We start from the raw sequence: 10,237 nt of genomic DNA, 5'->3' as shown, positions 1-10,237 counted from the left end.
CAGTACTCTATATATTTACTGATTTTCTATCTACTAATTTTATCTATTATCTACAGAGAAGTGTTGAAATCTCCAAACATAATTATGGGTTTTTTTTTTCTATTTCTTCTTTCAATTTTGTCAGTTTCTGCTTCAAGTATTTTGAGGTTGTGTTGGTAACTGTATGTACATTGAGAAATGTATGTCTTCTTGGTGAACTGACCCTCTTTATTACTGCATAATGTCCCTCCTTATCTCTGATAATTTTCTTTGCTCTGAAGTTACTTTGCATGATATTCATATGGTCACTTTATCACTGTTGTTTTCATTAGTGCTCACATGGTATAACTTTTTTCATCCTTTTACTTTTGTATCATTTCTTGTGTCACTTCTTGTATCACTATATTTGAAGTGAGTTTCTTATACATATTATAAAGCCAGGTAGTTGTATTTTTTCTTCTAACAATCATCGTCTTTATTTTTTTAATTTAATTTAATTTAATTTAATTTAATTTAATTTTTCCTTAAAGATTAGTTTATTTTCTCATATTTTAGGGGAGGGCAATTTTAATTGTTGATACTGTTTCTTTCTTAATTATTCATTTACTGGGGTTTTTAAAAGACTGAAGCGGGGCACCTGGGTGGCTCAGTCGGTTGTGTCCGACTTCAGCTCAGGTCACGATCTCACACTCCGTGAGTTCGAGCCCCGTGTCGGGCTCTGGGCCAATGGCTCAGAGCCTGGAGCCTGCTTCCGATTCTGTGTCTCCCTCTCTCTCTGCCCCTCCCCCATTCATGCTCTGTCTCTCTCTGTCTCAAAGATAAATAAGTGTTAAAAAAAAATTAAAAAAAAAATGAAAGCCTGAAGCAATTTTGATACTTATGTTTTTCTAGAAAATTATCCATTGTACGTAAGATTTCAAATTACACATAAAGTTGTTCATTTTATTTTGTTACTTTTTAGGTGACAATCTTCATCTTTAAAGTACATGTAAAATTAATGTAATTACTGATATGTTTGGATTTAGGTTAACCATTTTATTATTTGTTTTTTTTTTTTTTTTGTTTGTTCTCCATGTCTTTTGTTCCTATGTTTCTCCTTTCCTGCTCCTTCTGGGTTATTTGAACATCTTTAGTACTCCATTTTAATTCTACTTTTGTTTTGGAAGATGGTGATCTTTGTGTCATTTTTTGAAATATTGTCACAGGAAATATTGTTCATTGATGTTTAAAGGGTTTCTTTTCCATTCCTTTAAGTTGAATACTACTACTGCTAACAGCAGCTATGATTTAGTAGGCACCTGATATATGTCCTTTCCATATGTAATCTGTAATCTTTATAACAATGCTCCATGGTTAAGTAATTTTTTTTATTTTATAGCTGAATAAAATTGAGAATGAAAGGGGCTTAAATGTCTTACTCAAAGTCACCTTGATGGTAAGGAGGGGAGTCAGTAGGCCAGTCCCCATCTAACTCCAAAGACTATGTTCTTTCCATGACAACTTTCACAAATTTGGCATACAAGACTTCAAGATATAGGATTTTGCTAATTATCATGGCTATGAAATTTCTTGACTGTTAAAAAAATGATCAATGTAAAACACATTTTGTGTTATGGCAGATAATCCATTTTCCATCAGCTGCAAGTCTTGTGTGGGAAAGCCACCCCCTCCCCCGACTTGTGACTAGGAAACTTACAGATCACAAAACTTTGGTTAAAGTTCCCTGCCAATCTGTCCCCAGCTATAAGTAATACTATACTACTAGTCTGGATTTATTATAGATAGTTTAGTTGTACTTGATCATGCTCCCTTTCTTTTACTCCAGATGTTGTATCCCAGTATCTCTTGAGCCTTATTGTTATATTGGGATTGTATATTGATACAGTGATCTATTGTCCCCATTTTTATTGGCTCATAAAGCTTCATAAAGAGCAGATGGTGTATATTTGCTTCTGATGTTAAGTCCTATGACTCTGCCAGTGGATGTTTTTATAATGCCTGCTGTATTTATCAAGTAAACAGTGTTGCCAAGAGTCACCCACTTGCTGTTTATGCTGGGTATTCAAGCTCCAAGGGATGCTATAACTACACACTCTGTAAGTTTGGCATTTTCCAGGAACTTTGTGTTAGGTAGTAGAGATGGTCCATTAAGCCACTTAGATACCATGCATCAATTTTATTTTGCTGGTGATAATCAGGAGATGGTCCATTTATCATGAGGCATACATTTTGATTTGATTATCTGAATGTGTTCTGCCCTATTTAATAACACTGTTTTCGATGTTAACAAAGGAAAAGGAAACAAGCATTTGTTGAGTGTGTACTACATAGAGTTACTTTGCATGTATTATTTCCAGTAATCCTTCCAATGAATCTGAAGTATAGATACATTTTTACAGATTATTTCGCAGATTATGTAATTTGTGCCACAGAGATTAAGTAATTTATGCAAGACCATATAGGTTAGAATTCGGGGAAGGATATCCAGTTTAAACTATAGGACTCCAAACTACATAACCATTCTGGTAGAGCAAAGTATCTGCTTTACCATCTTTTCCCCATGCTGGTTGTCATTAACCATATATCTCTAGAAAAATTCTGCCTTTTCCACTATTTTAGATCAGACTCATGGTTTTACTTCTATGCCATAAAAAATAATAACCAACAAAAGCAAAATAGTATAATGATTGATAGTTACAGACTTTGGAGTCGGACTGTCTGTGTTCAGACTCCGGTTCTGCTATTTATGAGCTGTATAATTTTGAGCAAATTATTAAATTTCTCTGTGCCTCAGTTTCCTCTTCAATAATAATGGTACTTACCTCAGAGGCTTGTTATGGACACTAAATGAGTTAATATTTGGAAAGATCTAGAATAGTGCCTCATACATTACAAGTACTACACACATATGCTTGTCAAATAAGTAACATTTATCTGTCATTGATTGTGTATGGGGTTCTCTGTTAAGCACTTTAGATGTAATACCAAATATGTGGAAGGTACTATTATTATCTCCATTTTATGAATGGATATACCAAGACTTAGAAAGGATAACAGCTAGTCTAAGACCATACCACAAGTAAGTTCCTTGTGGAAAACCAAAAAGAATATAGGAGAGGAGAATAAAACTTACCCATGATTCTATCACCTAGAGAGTATTGTGGTTACATTTGGAGTATTTCCCTTATTTTATTCATATCACTGTAGATTATTGAAATCATATTGAATGTACAATTTTCCATTTTTGTGTTGTTTTTTACCATTATATTAAACATTTTCATCTTAACATATCTTTGATTTTTGTTGTTGTTGTTGTTGTTGTTGTTGACATTGTTACTGGTTACAGAATATTCCACCACTTGGATATATTTTATTTAACCCCTCATTAGATGATGGGTATAAAGTTATTTCAGGATTTTGTGCTAATGAATAATGTTACATGAATTTCTCTGCATTTTGGATTTTTTTCTCAGGATATGTTCTGAGCTTGGGATTACTGTGTCAAATAATCAGATATTTTTAATATCTCTTAAATGCACAAATAAACTAATATTTTCAAAGGAACTTGTAAAAAATTGTAAGCAAAAATACGGATAAAATACAAAAAGAGAAGAATCAAGTTACCCAGATATAGGATTTTTTTAAAAATTAGATTTTTAATTTTGAGATAATTCTAGATTAACATACTTTGTTAAGAAATAATATAGAGAGATCCTGTCTGCCCTTGACTCCATTTCTCCCAGTGTTAACATCTTACAAAACTGTACTGCATTATCATAACCAGGATATCTCACTGATACAGTCAAGGTAGAGAGTATTTCTGTCACCACCGTGATCCCTTGTATTGTCCTTTCATAGTCATGCGTATCTCCTCCCAACTCCCATCCCTGACTCTTGACAGTTACTAACCTGTTCTCCAACTCTATAGTTTTGTTATGTCAAGAATGTTGTATAAATAAAATCATAAAGTTCTTCTTGACTTTTTAGCATTGGCTGTTTTTACTCAGCATAATTCCCTGAGTGTTAGGAATACCCTAAATTCCTTTAGATGAATTTAGATTCTTTGGAAGCTGTGCATGCCAGTAATTCATCCTTTTATTGTGGAGTACCAATTCATAGTATAGATGTACCACAGTTGGTTTAACCATTCACCCATTGAAAGGCATCTGGATTGTTCCCAGTTTGGGGCTATTACAAACAAAGCTATTATAAAACTTGTATATTGCTTTTGACATAAACATAAGGTTTTATTCTCTGGGGAAAATGCCCAAGTGTACAGTTGCTGGGTCATGTGGTAGTTCCATGTTTAGTTTTATTTAAAACTGCCGAACTGTTTTCTAGAGTGGCTGTTTTATTTTTGATTCCAAGAAGCAATCTACGGATGATCTAGGTTTTTGCATCCTTGGCAATATTTGGTACTATTCCTGCTTTCTGTTGTAGCCATTCTGAAAGGTGTGTAGTGTATCTTATTGTGGTCTTAATTGGCATTGTCCTAATGGCTAACATTGTTGAACATCTTTTTGTGTTCTTATTTGCCATCTGTATACCCTCTTTGATGACATGTTGTGCATGTCTTTTGCTGGTTTTCTAACTAGATTGTTTTTTAATGTTGAGTTTTTATATATTCTAAATTCTGGTCCTTTGTTGGATATGTGCTTTGCAAGTATTTTCTCCTAGTCTGTGGCTTGTCTTTTCATCTTCTTAAGAGGGTATTTTGTAGAGCAAAATTTTTATTCTTGGTGGGATCTCACTTACCAATTTTTTCTTGTATAAGATTATGCAAGTATAAGAATCCTTTGCTTGGCCCTAGATCCCAAAGATTTTCTCCTATTTTTTTCTAGAAGTTTTATAGTTTTATATTCCCACCCCCCCCCACTCCCCACCAATCCTGGGGTCTTTTGATAATGACTGAAAACCTGCTAGGCAAATTCTAAAAGGACTTTTACATTTTATGTTTAAGTCTGTGATTCATTTTGAGTTGATTTTTGTAGGAGACAAAAGGCTTAAGCCAATGTTCTTCTTTTTTTCTTTGTTTTGTGTTGTTTTTTGCCTGTGGAGTGGGAGTGATTCCTCCCACTTAATTCTTTTTCAAAATTGTTTTAGATACACAAGTTTCTTTGGCTTTTCATATAAATTTCAGAATCATTCTATCTGTATCTGCAAAATATCTTGCTGAGGATTTTTGATAGGGATTGCATAAAACTGTATGTCAGTTTGGGGGAGAATTAATGTGTTTCCTATTTTGAGTCTTTCTTTTTTTTTTTTTAATTTTAATTCCAGTATAGCTAACATACAGTGTTGTATTAGTTTCAGATGAACAATACAGTGATTCAGCAATTCTGTACACTACTCAGTGCTCATCATATCATAAGTGTACTCAGTCCCCTTAAGATTTCTGGGGCTGGTTTATTGGTTATGAATTCCTTTAACATTTGTCTGGGACACTCTTTAGCTCTGTTTCTCTTATGAATGATAGCCTTGCTGGATAGTCCTGCTTAGGTTTTTTTCTTTCAGCACTTCAAATATATCATGCCACTCCCTTCTGGCCTGCAGAGTTCCTGCTGAAAAATCAGCTGATAGCCTTGTGGGATTTCCCTTGTAGGTACCTGTTTTCTTTTTTCTTGTTGTTTTTAAATTAAAAAGAATTTTTTTTAAGTTCATTTATTTACTTTGGGGGGAGACAGGGAGGGGCACATCCAGAGAGACAGAGAGAGGGAAAGAATACAAGCAGGCTTCACACTGTCAGTGCAGAGCCCGATGTGGGGCTCGAATCCATGAACCGTGAGACCATGACCTGAGCTGAAATCAAGACTGAGCCACCCAGGCACCCCTCTCTTACTGTTTTTAAAATCCTCTCTTTATCACTACTTTTTGCTGTTTTAATTACTACATGTTTTGGTGTGGACCTCCTTGGGTTGATTTTGTTGGGGTCTTTCTGTGCCTCCTGGATCTGGATTTCTATTTCCTTCCCCAGATTTGGGAAGTTTTCAGCTATTATTTCTTCAATAAATTTTCTACCCCCTTTTCTCTCTCTTCTCCTTCTGGGATTCCTATAATGCAAATGTTATTACACTTGATGGTGTTGCTTAGTTTCCTAAGTCTATTTTCATTTATTATTATTATATTTTCTCTTTCCTGTTCAGCTTTATTGCTTTCCATTACTCCATCCTCCAGGTCACTGATATGTTCTGCTTCCTGTAGTTCTTATTTATTCCATCTAGTATAGTTTTAATTTCAATTACTGAGTTCTTCATCTCTGTTTTGTTTGTTTTGTTTTGTTTTGTTTTCTATCTCTTTGTTAAGGATCTCGCTGAGGTCCTCCAGTCTTTTCTTGAGTCCAGTGAGTATGTATATGATTCTCTATGCAAATTCTCTATTAGGCATATTCATTATTTCCATTTCACTTAGGTCTCTTGCTGTGATTTTGTCTTGTTCTTTCATTTGGGACATATCCTTCTATCTCCTTATTTTGTCTAACTCTCTGTTTCTATGTGTTAGAAAAGTCAGCTACATCTCCTACTCCTGAAAGCAGTGGCCTTATGAAGAAGAGATCCTGTAGTGCCCTGTGGTGTGATGTTCCCTGTTCACCAGAACCTGGTGCTTCAGTACTGTCTATGTGTGTCCTATGTGCCTTTCTGTGGCTGCGCCACTTTTGGCTTCAGTCTAGTTGTCTGCATTGTTTCTCTTTGCCTGTTGTGGGCAGGGTTTGGTCCCTGTGTTGTTCATGGGCTTGTTTGGGCTGCTTTGGGCTTGAGTTGAGTCAGACCAAGTATTTGCCAGAGATGCAATAGCACCAAACTGCAGGACAGTCTCCCTGTCTTGTCCCCTGAGAAGCTTTCAATGATGGGCAGGGACTACAGTCAGACCGGGTATCTGCCCCCAGGCTACTGCTGGGGCCACAGTCAGACTGGTATGTGCATTTATCTTCCCCCCCTCCCTGGGGTAGGAGTCACTTTGAAGTGGTGCTGGCCCCTGTCAGGGCTGCTTGCACACTGCCAGGCTTGTGGCACTGCTTTGGATGGGCTCTGGCCAAGGGAGTGTTAGAGGGAAGGTCCATAGGGAAATGTGCATATGGTATTAGCAAGGTTTGAGCAGGCTGCTGTAGGAGGGGACCTGGAGCCTTTAGAAAACTTTAGAAAACTCCTGCCACAGGGCTGGGGGGCAAGTCTGTAGGAGAACACAAGGGAGAAGCATGCTATTAGCAAGCTAGATGGAGAGTGTTGGCACTAGGCTGGTTCCCATAGGTGTCCATGTATCGAGGCCATGAGGCAGGGGATGGAAATGGTTCCTGCCAGCTCCTTTGTTCCTGGAGAAGTCTCCTAAAGATTCCTGCCCCTCTAGCACATACTCTTGAGATTAGTAAATAACGCTCCCTCCCATATACCCCAGGTGGTTTCCAAAAACTACTGCTTCCATACTGTTCCAGCCAGCTGTTTGTTGTGCTGGCTCTTTAAGTGTGGGGACCCAGTTTCCTGTTGCCCTCCTGGCTCTCCCAGAGCCTAGCCTACTTATTTTTAAAGTTCTAGGTGTTATGACCCACACTGATTGTAAAAACTCAGGAAACTGGGCCCCTCCGGTTATCAAAGCCAAATGTTATGGAGATTTGTCTTCCCCATGCAAGATCCCCAGACCTGGGGTGTTTGGTGTGAGTGTCTGTTTCTCTCCCCTCTCCATGCCTGCTGTATCCCTCCCTCCCTGTGACAGTCCCTCAGTCAGTTTACTCCAGACCACATCTCTGCTCTTCCTACCCTCGTCAGTGTGGCCTCTTCTCCACATTTAGCTGTGGAGAGTCTGTCAGTCTTTGTATCATTTTCTGTGTCATTTACACTGATGTAGGTGTTATCTAGTTGTACTTATGAGACAAGATGAGCTTTAGATCTTCCCTGGATGTCCCTATGTTGAGTCTTTCAGTCCATGGACATGGCATCTCTCTGTTCTGTTAGGTCTTCTTTGATTTCTTTCATCAGCATTTTGCAATTTACAGCATATAGATTCTGCACATGTTTTATTAAATTTGCATTCGAGTGTTCATTTTCTTTGGCATGATTGTAAACGGTGTTGAGTTTTTAATTTCATTTTCCATATGTCATTATCAGTATATAGAAATGTGATCAATTTTTTTTTATATTGATCTTTTATCCTACGACCTTGCTGAGTTCACTTGTTCTAGGAGGGTTTTCTGTTTTGTGTTTTTCTACATAGATACTCATGTTATCTGCAAATAGAGACATTTTTATTTTTTCCTTTTAAATTTGTACACCTTTTGTTCCCTTTTCTTATCTATTGCAACATAAAACTTCCATTGTCATGTTGAATAAGAGTTGTGAAAGTCCTATGTTGAACTAGATGGAACCAACTTTGCCTTTTTTTCTGATCTCCGGGAGAAACCATCGAGTATTTTTTTCATTAGGTATGATATTAGTTGTTAGATTGTTTTTCCTTGTTTGTTTGTTTGTTTGTTTGTTGTTGTTTTAGATATTCTTTATCAAGTGAAAGAAATTCCCCTTTATTCCTAGTTTGCTGAGAGATTTTATGGATAGGTATTGGATTTTGTCAAATGTTTTTTAAGATACAGGTTTTTCATTGTTAAAAATTTTTGTCAGGCAGTGATTTTTGCATGCTGAGTTACCTTTCCCCAAGATAAACACAAGCATCTGCAGGTGGTCTAATCCTGACTTTGACCAGATTTCTTCCCTTTCAGTGACCTGTCTCCCTGTGCTGAGTGTCATTTTATTTTCCCAGGACCTCAGGAACGGATCTGTTTTTTCATGTTCCTTGACAAATGCAAAAGGACTTTATCAAAACTCAAATATTTTCCCTATTCAGACCTCCCAGGCTTTTCCACTTAAGTCCTATTTCTGGTTTGAGTAAAGTGTCTGGTTCAGAACTGATTGTCGCTGGTATAGTGAAGATTACATTAACTGGTTTAGACTTCCCTGGCTTGGATTACCTATATTGCCCACTTTTGGAGCCTTTTAGGACATCATAGTCAGGTGACTTATCTACATTTAGTGTGCTGGTGAAGCTTTTCATAACCAGGGGTGCCTGGGTGGCTCAATCGGTTAAATGTCCAACTTCAGCTCAGGTCATGATCTCACAGTTTGTAGGTTCGAGCCTCACGTTGGGCTCTGTGCTGACAGCTTAGAGCCTGGAGCCTGCTTCGGATTCTGTGTTTCCCTCTCTCTTTGCCCCTCCCCTGCTTGTGCTCTGTTTCTCTGTCTCTCAAAAAAGAAATAATGAACGTTAAAAAAAATAAAAAAGCTTTGATAACCAGGTCTCAGGATAAGGGAAACCCCTGACTTGCTAATTTCCATGATGTAAGTGCTCCTATAATGACTGATTTTAAGTTAACATTGTGATGTCACTGAACATGGGGTTGGGGAGAGATGTGCCCAATGAGCTTTCATGAATGATACAGGCCAAATCCAGCACACCACCCCTTATATATAACTTAATGTAACCCTGGTGACAGCCACCCCTAATACAAACTTTCCCAGATACTTAATCTTCCAGACTTTTATAGAATTGCTACATTCTTTAACCCTAGTATTCTTAAGGTATATGAAAGATAGGATAGGTGGTCAGCCCTATAGGATTGGAGGTTAATGAGCAGCAAGTACAGGTTTTTGGGACATGTATCAAATAGTTCATCCTTTTTTTTTGCTGAGTAGTAGTCCATGGTATGGATGTACCACAGTTTGTTAACTCTTCACTTAGTGTTTCCAGTTTTGGGCTATTAAGAATAGAGTTACCATGAAAATTCATGTATAGGTTGTGTAAACATAAACCTTTGTTTTCCAATATCCTTTTATTATCCTTTTACCTCCTCCATCCTCCACCAAATATGCCTGAAATCCAGGAGTTATATTTTCCTTGCCTTGTCTCCTAAATCCAGATCAATATATAAGGGAATTACCAGAGAAGTACATTTATGTAATTCCGTCCTTAGCAATGATATACTAGAATTTTCAGAGAAGTTGGCCATTGGAATTTCATGAATATGGACAGGTCTTGACCCACACATTAATTGTGACAAGATGTCCTTCAGTGTTCATACAGAAAGCATCATGGAGGGGGGGTGGTTGACCCATATCCTTCTGTTCTACTGACTTTGGGGATCTGCTGACACCTTTACACCCTCAGCATGAACTTCTTTTATTCTATTTCCACATCAGGTAGAATGAAGACTTTCTAAGAAAATAAACTGTTGGGAACCCAAAGCCATGTCCTGCACTTAGGTGGCTGAGGTGTCCCAGTT

General features: G+C 37.3%; 1 non-coding gene across 1 annotated transcript; it reads right to left on the bottom strand.

Moving 5' to 3' along the window:
- Positions 1-4,868: 4,868 nt before the first annotated feature.
- On the bottom strand, positions 4,869-4,929 carry LOC125910509 (U7 small nuclear RNA). Its single transcript, XR_007454011.1, has one exon. It is a non-coding gene; the product is annotated as a U7 small nuclear RNA (small nuclear RNA).
- Between the last annotated feature and the right edge of the window lie 5,308 nt (positions 4,930-10,237).

Source organism: Panthera uncia, assembly GCF_023721935.1.
Source record: "Panthera uncia isolate 11264 chromosome B3 unlocalized genomic scaffold, Puncia_PCG_1.0 HiC_scaffold_1, whole genome shotgun sequence".
NCBI lineage: Eukaryota > Metazoa > Chordata > Mammalia > Carnivora > Felidae > Panthera > Panthera uncia.
This window is presented reverse-complemented; position numbering and strand designations above follow the sequence as displayed.